Source organism: Echiichthys vipera (assembly GCF_963691815.1).
Source record: "Echiichthys vipera genome assembly, chromosome: 7".
In the NCBI taxonomy this organism is placed as follows: Eukaryota; Metazoa; Chordata; class Actinopteri; order Perciformes; family Trachinidae; genus Echiichthys; species Echiichthys vipera.
In genome coordinates this window covers 11,393,536-11,406,172 of record NC_139832.1, presented here as the reverse complement: position 1 = coordinate 11,406,172, position 12,637 = coordinate 11,393,536, and positions in this window count along the sequence as shown.

Here is a 12,637-nt window from a genome sequence, read left to right as displayed (position 1 = left end):
ATATCATCAGTAATATAAGGAGGACTCTGGCAATACTTAGGGCCTTAAAAGGCCCTTCACTTCCCTCAGTCATGTGGATGGCTTAAGGAGTTTGAGAGCGCAGGTCACAAGTAAACGTTTCACAAACACTATCAAATAGCACAGATTTAAGTGGCTTAGGACAACTTCCTCACAGAATGTTGTTGTTGTGTGTGTGTGTGTGTGTGTGTGTGTGTGTGTGTGTGTGTGTGTGTGTGTGCGTGTGTGTGTGTGTGTGTGTGTGTGTGTGTGTGTGTGTGTGTGTGTGTGTGTGTGTGTGTGTGTGTGTGTGTGTGTGTGTGTGTGTGTGTGCGTGAGCGTGAGTGTGTGCGTGAGCGTGAGTGTGTGTGGTTGGCTAGGGGAGGGAGGGTGTCAGCTTATTTCAAACTTTTAAGACCTGAAATTTAATTCTTACTGTTTTTGTACATTTTCTAATCAGTATGTGTAAGTTATTTTCCCCATGTCATGTTCATACACTACTAATTTGTTTTGCCAGATACATTTTGAAGCTACCATAACTGCTGTCTGGACTATGTTCCTTGGCAGCTTTTTAGAAGTGAAGTGTTTCTGCCTTGTGCTGCTGGTAAGAAACACTGCAATAGATACACAATTGAACTGGTCGCCACTTCCACTACACAGTAGAGGGAGTTGGTTTGGCTTAACGTGCCAAGACAGCTTGTATGCGGCCCTAAATCTATCTTGTCCCATGTGAGGCTGTAATCCATTACCTGGAGGACAAAAGGCTTGGTGAGGGAACTAACAAATCATCCCCAAAACACACCAGAAACCAGATATTGTGGAAGGTTGGGCTTAGTAACTTCCATTACATTTCAGAGTTGACAAAACATTTCACACAAAAATCTCATGGGATCCTCTTGGGACCATTAATATCTATACATTTATTCATGGCAGTCTGGATCACAGTGGCCGAGCGACTAAGCAATTCCTAGAGCCACAATGCTAGAAACATAATTCAGGTGGCCTCACATTCCTCACACACATATCTACTGTTAAGTTAGAAGTACATGAAAATAATTCCAAGGACAGAGAGGCTTGAATTAGTAGTGTATAATCCTACAAATAAATTGGTAAAATCAGCTTTGCTGACTAAGCAGAATATGGCAAGAGGTAGGTAATAAGGCAACAGAGAGGCCATAAATCGGGACAAGTTTTTTTTTTCAGATCACGTGGTCAAAAGGCAAATACAGCCTGGTCATAAATGATTGTGAGCAAAAGAAATGCTCATTAGAAGGACATTTTAGGGAAACACTAGTTCACCGTTCAACCAAAGCTGTAAAATGAAATTCCTTTTTTCTGCCTCATTATAGTCAAACAGAATCTTGGCATGTGAAATGAGTTATGAACACACTCTTGAGAGGGATACAAAACAGCATGAGCCTTCGTCTGGCCAGAAGTGCTGTAGTTATAATATAAAACATTATTTTGGCTCCACTGCATCATCCCAACACATGTTAGTATGCTGTCAGGTGCCAAATTTGAGTTAAACTAATTGTCAGACAAGTCGATAACATATGCTTAAAGCCCATGTAATTTTGAGATATTTGGTGGTAGAGAGAGGTGATTTAATTTTCTCAAGACTAATTTATGTTGTTCCCACATAACACTTCTGAACTCAGTTTGACCTATTATTAAATATGACATCTTCTAATAAATGAGCTGCTGTTGATTGTTGCACAAGCCGATACAGTGCATGATTTACAAAGGGCACTGTGTCTCTCATTTTTTTTGTACATCCTTTAGATAAGTTGCATTCCTTTTCTCTGCTCTCACATCCTAATCCTTCTATCCCTCATTTACGAGTCTTGGACTACCGTTTTATCCTCCACTCCCACCACAGTACCACAGAGATATGCCTTTGTGACCCAACCGCCAACCATACTGCTTTAAAAACCCAGCTGTTTCCCTTCCCCAATTTAAGTCCCTCTTTGCTTCATTCACGTATCCTCTTCACTTTGAGAAAACTCTGTGGGTGGATAGCATTTAAGACAATGAATTGTTTTCTCTGAGTCACTCAATGTACAGGACCCATATCCAGCTGTGTTTCCTCAAGCATGATACACTTCACTTGTTAAACACGGTCATTAGTTAGTCAACACTTCTTGGGCTGCCTGGCAAGGAATTAGTGATGACAGTCTCTCCTTCATACTCCCTCCCACACAGCCAGAGCCTCCCACCATGAGTGTTCTCAGTTCTCTGCCTGCTCTGTTCATGGGAAAGTCCCAGTGCTGGTAAAGTTATGACCAGGGTGAATGATTATGTAGGAACGGCAAAATTTAGTTTCAATGTTTTATACTCACATAACTCTGAAGGAGGACTAGAACTGCTTTCCAAACTAAAAACAGTAAATGTGCTTGCATTCTTTACGGTGCCTTGAATAAGTTGTAAAGCCTGCAATTTTTATTCTGTTCTTATAACATTATAATACTCTTTCCTGGAAAGTACAGGGGCTATTCCATGGCAATTTTCACTCACTGTAGATCTTTAAAAGCAGCTGATAATGCCAGGAAAATTGCGATCAGGATTTGGAAATAAGTTCAAATGTACACCTTTGTCTTAGCTGTCTGTTATGTGGACTCACACATGGAACCTTGTGATCCCAGAAGGGGGGTGTCCTTTGTGACATTGAGACAACCCAGAACCTCCATAGATCAAACATGTCCTGCTTAAAATAAGCCATGTGTAGGTGACCCATTCCACCATTTATTTTAGCATGCAGAGCAGAGAAAAGCTTGTTAACAAAATTACCTCCAATTTTCTCATTATTTCATTTAAATACAACAGCTGAAGTCCACCAGTAGTAGTTGTCACTTGGTAACAGTCGTTTGCCTTCATTAGAGTTGTACAAGGATATTCTTTGATAAAGATACATTTTACTGTATAGCTGGTGGGTTAGAATACCGTCTCTTTGTCTCCCTTTCTCCTACACATCACATGTACATACACCATACATACTGTATGTATTTAAAGTCACTGAAGCTCGGTACGCACCAGCGTTTCTCCTTGGAGTTTCCTTTCAGGAATGCAAATGCCTTGGGCCCAGACACTCAGTGATTTATCTCCTTATTTATCTTTGCACACATCTGCCTGTGCCCTTGTGTCTGCCTGTTGCTCATTCCTCCCTTCTTTCAGCCAGCATGTCTCCCATGGGACCTGGGACTCCCCCACTTGCCCCTTTCTGCCCCTTACACACACGCCTTGTGCACACGCATATACACAAAGTACATGCACGTGCAGAGGGAGGGTGAGAACATTCAGCTGTGCTCACTATTGCACTGCTTTACCCTCACCTTGCGACTGTCAGCTTTGCTGGGGCCCAATAATCCAGTCTGTTCACGGCCATGCACAGAGGTCTCTGCACTTAGAGCATCAACAATCTGCACGCTGTCTCTGCTGGGTTCAGAACACTGTGGTGGTGTATTACTGAAAGCAATGGAAAGTGACCTGATACCCACACTTGCTTTCTGTCAACAAAGATTACACTCAGAAGAGCGCAATGGGAGTTCCAGGCAGACCAACCTGCTGCTTTATGTCTCATACGGACAAATAGAGTATGAGCAGGACGGGATGGAGCTTTGTTTTTCTTGTCAGAAGCAGGTATGAATAACAGCTGGGCCTGCCACAACACCCCCCGAGTGAAGTTTCATATCTTCACAGCATTGCCATAAAGTAAACACCAGTAGTGCAATTGCACTGTTTCTTGACATGTCTTGCTGCTCATTCAGACGTCCCCTGTCCTCTCTTGCTATGCCCTACACCTTTCTCCTGAAGTGCCCCACATTCTGCCTTGATTTCACATTTCCTCGTGCAGACTTGTCTCTGGCCCTGCAGAGAAACCACCGCCTGGTGTGAGGTCAGGTGTTATTTATCACAGCCGTCTGTGCAGGGAGTTGACATTCGTACAGGCGTTCTGCTCTGCCATTGTAATTGACTCTCCTTGTCTTTTCGAGGACACCAACTGCTATAACTATGTCAGGACGCCTCTCAGCTATATATTACCCATCTCACTGAGGAAGACAACTGGTGAGTTATCATTCTGCATCAGCTAAACACAAGATGGGCGACACGGCTGGTCACTGGGAAATGGTAGGATTTCACAAAGCCAATAGAAATCTCAGCCAGATTCAAGTTTTGTATCAATGTTCCTTTCCATCAGTCTTTCTTTCGTTCTTTCTTTCGTTCTTTCTTTCTTTCTTTCTTTCTTTCTTTCTTTCTTTCTTTCTTTCTTTCTTTCTTTCTTTCTCTCACTCACTCACTCACTCACTCACTCACTCACTCACTCACTCACTCACTCACTCACTCACTCACTCACTCACTCACTCACTCACTCTTTCTTCTTCCTTCCTTTTGTTTTGTTCTTCTTCATACATTTGTCCCAAACTGTCAAGTAATATAAGTAATAACGGAACAGCAATCCCAATGTTTGTGGATGAACTATGAGTGAGCTGTTTTCAAAAGAAATTGCAAACAATTTCAGAAGAATCAAATAAATTGGAGGTTTAATCATACTAGCCAAATTGAATTATTATAGTCCAAGGTGCAGCCACTTTCAAAGAAAAAAATCAGGCCAACTTGTCTGATAGGGCTGACATTTGTGGGACAAAGGCGGCGTGCACATTTTCAGAGGTCATCGGAAGGCAAACACTTATTAATGGTTACCTGCATGACAATCAGATAAACAGGTCATGGTAATGATTAAGCCAAGGTTTTCCAGGTTATAGGCCATGTGTGCACAAAAGCATGTTAGATGAAAGCAGGTTCAAGCTGGTGCTAAAGGAGTGAATGTAATTGTTCTAGGACAACGATCTTTGACCTGCAAAGTGTGAATGCAGTAGACAGAAAGCTCTAGGTCAGTTTAGTAAAACATCAGAGGTGTACAGAAAGTTGATGGCAGCTGCACCTCTACCACCTTGAATATATGAAAACCATCCAAAGTGTAATGAAGGTATTGTATGGAGAAATAGCTGCCAACTGAGTGCAATGAAAAAAAGACAAGAAGAAAAAACATTCAACCAAACATAAGTTCACAAGGTCATTTCCAGCTCAGGCATTAAGTAAAGTAAACAAAACTACACAAGCTGTGACTTATCAGACTGCTTGCATGCCAGGACTTTTTTATCTCCCCCTCATGTTTGTGAGTGTGACAGAGATGCTCACAGTCCTCAGCAGTGTCAAACATTGGAAAGGCATTCAGTATGCTAACAATTCATATTCTCCCCTTACTAAAGATCACTAAAAGAAGTTTGGATTTTACGATTTTCTGAGAATTATAATTGAAGGAGTCAGTGTATGGGATTTTTTGCATATTGTTATATGTTGTTAGGATCGCTTGTTTCCAGTGCATTCAGGTCTTCTTTTTTCTTTAATCAGTTATTGATTACCCAGCTGATTTTTCACTGAAAGAGATGTGTTAAAGGCAAGTTAGCTGGTTATTCAGTGTCAAAATGAGTAACTGTGAATATGATCTCAAATTATAGCTGTGGCCATGCAGGAAATGCTACTTTAAATCCTTTACAGAATATCGTTAAAACTTTTGTGGGGATCATTTTGTTTATTTGTATGAAATGAAAATAACTATTTTGTATTGCTTTCTCACATTCCTCTGGTAACTAAGCAGAGTGGAGAACTTATTTCTTTGTAAATTGCTTCAACATGTGATCACTAAAAACCACCAGGGTGCTCCAAACATGAATCCTTAATGTTTTGAAGCTTTTTAAAATACAGAAAGTCAGCGTGGATGTTTGACCTTTTGACTTCTTGACATGTTTATTTATGAAATCCTTTGACTACTTTAAAATTTCCCAGTAGGCATTGCTTACTGTAGTTTCCAAACTTTCTAATGTTGGTTTCTGCATAACATTTTCAGAAGAATTGTCTAAATAATCTATCATAAATAAATAATCATGCATACATTTTTCAAAGCTGATGTACCACAGAATAACGATGAAAGGCGGTTCTAGAAGTTTATGACTTACTTTGCTAAAGTTAGATTTAGTTGAAAATTATATTTTTTCACTTGCGCACAACTCTCAGTACTTTTTGATTGTTTGTGTTCACATTATCAATGGGACAACACACTATACGTTCAGAACAGAAATCTATGTTAGCTACTGTAATTATTTGTGTACTTCTCTTAAACATGTGTTGTAAATTGGGGCCAAATTAAGTAAAAGCAAGTAGGTGATATTGGTTTATTGCTTCTTTTGAACAAAAACTTATCACAGATCACTTAAAAGATATTTACAATCATTTTTCATTGATTAGGAAATCTCAAATTGATGACAAGACTCCAATGGGGTTCTAACATCATTTTCAATTACCTGTTTAGGAAAGGGCTTTGGTCTGAAGAAGCCCCTTTTTGATGCGGAAAAATATTAATATTAATATTAACTAATAAGTAAACTTGTTAAAAAACGGTATCAATGCTGACATACCTCAGTCCCTTAAGCATACACTCTTGACAGGAGATATATTTTGCAAATGCTAATGAAGCTGATTTTATTTCAAAAGTATCAAAAGAAGCTATCTTCTACACTGCACAGATCAGAATAACCATTCAACTTACACACATGGATAAAAGAATCAGTTGTTAGTCAGGCCCGGGCCCAAAACTGCTGCCATGGTTTGGGCACAGGTTAGGATTGGACAAACACTTTTCAGGTTCATGCAGGGTCAGGTTTCGATCATTGCTCTAATCCAGATATTCTAGAGCTGTGACTTAACTTGAGCTTTCAAATAAAGTTTATTTTCCATTGTTTCAATACATCCAGACTATGATGAGCATGTTTAGAGGAGTTGATCTGTCATACAACTTCCTAAGCTGATAGGTATGCTTTGCTCCAAGGCTAACAGTGTCAAAATCACTAGCCAGTCTAGGTAAGGTGAAATGAAGCAGAATTACATAAGTGAGAGAAAACTCTGAGTGGGTATCGCCTCAAGAAAGACTTCAACATAAAAAAACAAAGAAAAAAAGGAAAGAGAGGTCGTCTGGTTTCCATTAAGAAGATAAAATGGTGTACTCAGAGCCTTTTACTGGCCGCTTTGTTACTGGGAGGCGTCCATGCTGCTCTCTCCATCATCATCCAGTTGACACAACATTAAAGGCTTCAAACAGCCGCACAGGGTTCCTTAATCAAAAACTAATTGTAATAGATATTGAGGAGTGCTAACACTCTGACCGCTCAGCTGGTATCAGTGGTCCAAGGCTGGAGATACCATTAAACACAACAAAGGCATGATAGCTGAGACAGGGCAATGCAAGTGTGAAATACAACATGTGGCTGAAAAGGCACAGATACCCCGATACTATAAAGCAGTGGTCCAAGCAAGCCTGTCAAGCTTGGTTATTTAGAAACAAAACAATGGGACCGGAAAATTCCTGAAAGTGGATACAGCTTGGAGATTTAAAATCACTAAAAGCTGTGGCATAGTGCCAGACCTAGAAAATTCGGAACATGTCAGACAGTTTTTTGTGATTGTGTCAGTGTGTCTTTGTGTGTGGTGGAGGGTGTGGGCCTGTGACATAATATTTAATTCAGCAAATTAATTTTCTGTAATTTGATTACTTATTATCATTAACAATAACTCATGTCCAATCAAAGGGCTTTTCTCCTATATATTAACCTTTCAGACACACTCCCACTTAGCATATTAGAATTTGAGTCTAAATTCAGGAACAAGGTGAGCAGAGCTTTTTTTATCAGAATGATACATGGTGTAACTCTCATCCTCTTGGATGACTGAGTGAGGAATTAAGGCGACACATAGACTTGTCTTCGTCACCGTGTCACTTCCTTTGACAAGGCTCATTCTTTTCCTGTTAGAGAAGAAACTGTTTGATAAACCACTCCTCAAATGGATCTTAACAGACTCATAGAGGTCAGGACAGGAACATTGGGCAGACTGTTAATAGGACCCACTTTAAAGGCATCTAATCAGCTGTTTGAATTTAGGAAAGTGGTGATTATTCAGCCAGGTATGCATAAGGAATTGTGCTAATTTTTGATAATTTTGCTCCCCTTGACTTACGTTCAATGCCAATGCAGGCAGTAAGGTAGGGTGAAAAAGAAAAGAACAATCATTGGTGTCATTCTGGGATTTTGCAGATAAGTCCAATACTGACATTATTTTAAAGCAGTGTTGGATAATTTTACCTAACACTAGTTTAGATTATTAACACACAGTTGCACTATGACTGTGTATACATGTACACCAACAATAGGTAAACCCGTGAATGAGTACATATGCATACACGCAGATCATACACTGGTGTGTGTGTTTGTGTGTCTGTGTTGCAGTTTAACTGTGTTGGTGTAAGAGGGGGAAGTATTCAAAGTCTATATTGTATGTCACTTTGGCTTTAGCATAGTCAGTTTTCTCTGACCATAATTGTATGCACGGTAACTGTGTGGAAAATGTATGCAGCCTCCACCTAGCATAACCACCCCTGCTGCACTCCCCTGTGGATAACAAATGGGCCTTTTCTCTGGGAATTGAGGCTAAACGATGGTTTCACTTAGAGAGCAAAGTGACTGTCCATCTTCATAACAGTGCTCTCCATCAAAGAGCAATGAATCCCATCCTGTCCCACTGGCTCTGATTAAACACAGGCAATGGATATCCCCTTTATGAAGGCCTGCAAAGCTGGCCCTCATGTCAGGCTTGCACCTGCAACTATCAGCTTCTCCTTCTCTTGTATGATAATAAAAAAAGCCCCACACATCTGGTCAGGGGAGAAGCATGCTGCTCTGGCAGGGCTAGTCAGCCGAATCTGTTTGAAAGTGACACACCTCCACTTGATTTAAATTACCTAAGGCATCTCTTATTGGTGGGGTCACATGGAAAACCCACAGGTCACAAAGTTCACTGGCTGAGGGACTTTCTTCCTTGGTTATGCTTTGAACCTTCCCCTTGGTCTTTATTCCTAATTGTTGTGTGATAAGATCATGTTAAAGCAGTAGCCTCTCTTATTCACATGCAGTTATAATGTATAATTGCACTATGAAACTATCTTTGTTTCTTGTTTTGCCTTTTCCATTGAACAAAACTAAAATGTGGATACATGTGCGCTATGTAGCTTTGAGATGTGGCCACTTTTCAAAGAGATCTAAATGTTATTTTCTGTTATCTAGCTGAAGGAAGTCTTACTGTATCATGCTGCCCAAAAGGCCTTGTGTTTCTCTCATTCATTAGCATTTTTGATGCAAAAACTTAGAATCATAAAGTCCCGAATTTGTCCTTACGTATAAGAGTTGCACACATTGTAATGGGTACCAGCACCGGATCATATAGGCATCACATGGGGTCACATCAAACCTCATCTCTCATCTCTGACCCCAAGGTCTTTAGTAGGTCACATTAGTGCAAAGCCCTGAAGCAGTTTAGGGTATGAGTGTATGAGTGGTGTATGAGCTACTAGCGTCTGATTAGTTTTGCCACTGTCAGGTTAACGTCTATTTACAGTATAATGTTACATCACTTGTGCATCAAGTATGACCCACTAATAGCGCATACTGTACGTGATGAGAATCACTTGCTGCGGTGGGCGCTTTGAGGAAATTTGCTACAGAAAATATACTGCTTTGTCACTTCTACAAGCCTTTGTTTTTAATTTACCCCGAAAAACAGGTTACATATTAGGTGAAAATGGCAATGAATGCCTCTTGCTGATCAGGTGGAGACAGTGAATTTGACGCCAACTTGTTGAATCGAGAACAAAGTGCTCATGTGTCTCAGTCAGTGAGGTATCAGAATGCACACAGAGCTATTCTATTGTTCATACATTAACTAACGTCATTATCTTGTCTGTGAAGTCAAAAGGGCTAATCTCATGTTATAGGATTTGCAGCCACCTAGACTGATCTCATTGGGTAAACGTTTGGCACAGTGACAAAAGGACAGGATAAACATCCAAGCTGTAAGTAGTATCGATATACCAACAGCAGCCTGACCCTATGTGAGAGGTTGGAACAGAAGAGATCACACATCTGGCCTTTTTTAAGTTTCACTTTACACTAGAGTTGGACTTGTGAATAACATTTGACACACACGAGTTGTAGTTTCTTTCCTTGGCTTCATGTCAAGTCGAGTGAGACACATTAGATATGTGTGATAGATCTGTTAAAGCTATAGTTTTCTACTCATATTCATGGGTTAAACTTGGAGGGAACCCTTGTAGAGGGTGAAATTGTTTTAACTCAAAATAACTGCCAAATTGGTCTGGACTGTGGACCTGGCAGAATTCATATAGTAAATTAGCAGATGTTAGATGGATTGAACGATTTGGGATCCAGATGAAACGATCTCCAACCCTTCAGCACAGTGTTAAACTTGAGTTTGGCAGGTATTATCAGTGCTTTATTTCATATTGATGACTAATATCTTGGCCTGATTTCATTTACAGCAGTGACCAGGAGTACATCACATCCTGCCCTGGAAAAGTGAAAATAGATCGGTTATGATAATTCATCCATTCTAAAGGCTGTGATTTGACTTAATAGATCTAGTGTATTGTATTAATATGTACACTTAACTGTGTAAGAATACAATAACTGTTTTAATTTGTAATTTGCCATGTTCAGTCAGGTGTAAGTAGGCAGCAAAACCCAAACAAAATAGAATAAGCAGCAGCTCTCTACAGCATCTCATTAAATCAATTACCTGCTCATCTTATCATCATAATCAGACAAGAAAACAGATACCAGAGACAAAGACAACACAAAGCTTAGTTATTAAGCATGTATGGCACTCCATTTTATAATATTTCAGATTCATCCCCTTCTCATCTTCCAACACTGTGGGAAAGCAAGGTCAGAGTAGTTGAGAATAGTTCCTTAAACCAGCCTTAAGATGTGTATCTTTCTTGGCACTCCTTAGACGGGCCAACCTATTATGTTGATCTTTCCCTCAAGCTTTTTTTGAATTCATTGGTCCCATAATGCCCATTGCCATATTTGTTAACATGCCGGGTCATCTGTCCCACAGCTGTCCATGTTGACTAGATCTGCCTTTTCATCGTTGAGAGCTACCTGCCATAATGACCCTGTAATAAAGTGTCATTATCTATCCACCCAGTCTAGTGTACCACGCACAAAGGAGGAATCCAGGTCCCGTCTAATTCATTTCTGCGGGGTATAAATGTCAACGTTCCTTTGTTAGTATTACAGACATTCCCACATTAGGGCCGGACTGATTGTTGTATATGGAACGGTAGGGAGTGGAATAGAGCGTTTGATTTCAGATACTGTAGAACAAGACAAATGCCACCGGACCGGATGGGGCTTTTTGTCTAAACTTGGCCGCAGACTTGAATCTGAGACTATGACGGTGTCAGGGAGAGCTCGAACAGATGAGAATGACAGTGGTGTGGATTACACAGTCCGTTTTTACAATTTGTCAGGGTTTATGATGTCAGTGACGGGTGAAATTTATCTCTTCAACCTTTTATATTCCACCTCAAAGCCATCTTTGGTTCTAATTAGTCACTATACATCAGTAATTGGAGGGATCTGTTAAAATGTATGAATAGATTTAGATTGCATCACAAACTCACTTTAATCACAAATAGTCTTCTCTGTTTTTGAGTGCATGGGTGAATGGGACTAGGGCTGTTCAAGTCTCATATAACTAATTAATCATTTGAAATATTAGATTGGCATTGTAGAAAATAATAAGTTGTGGTAATTTGTTCAAATCTGATATTGAGCATATTTTAAACAAGTGTACAAATCAGTGTAAAAGGTTGTAAATCAGCATTGCACTTGCCAGTGACGTAATGATTCACGCAAAACTTCACAAACCCTTGAAATGTACAGTATATAGATTGTAAAGATCATTGCTTTCCCGAACATGTTTAATAACTTGTTTAGTAATTGGTATATTGATTGCTAATGTCATCGTGATTTAGTAGAGAAGCAGTCTGGTGCCAGCTTCAACAATTCAAGGGCCCCTTTGTCCATTCATCAGCACCCTTGATTGGGCCCATGTCATGGTTAGCTGCAGGCCCAGCAGATAAAGATCAGTGGATGATTGGGCACACACATTCTTAACATGGCTGACCCGTGACATCTCAGGGGCAGGCAGGGAGCCTGTCATTATGTGTACAATGCACCGCTTTCTCCCCTCTTATCTTTGAGATGACATTGGGAGTTTTTGCATTAACTCATTAACGAAAAGACTCATCATTGAAGGCATCACAGAGGCATGGTGCAGCGGCGGTGACACTGCACTGCCACTGCACCGCCACTGCAAGCAAGATTGTGTCCTAGGCTCTACGGCAAAACACGCTGACAGCATGAGACCATGACAATGCTGTGTTAAAGATGTGAAGCGGTCAGGACATTTTGTTTTTCTCGTTGTATACACTATGCAGTGGATTTACATGAAAGTATGTAGCATGATACATTACAACACTTTTTGAACAGGCACCCTTTATAACGTGTTTACAAGTTGTAACTAATAGCTTTATCAATGTGTAATAACTCATTTATTAATGCTTTATATGAGGCATTGATGAGAACAAACACTGTTGCTGGATTGTGAAAAATCTCTCTGAGTGAGGAGAATAAAGGCCACCTCCAGGATGACACGTTGTCCACTTAGT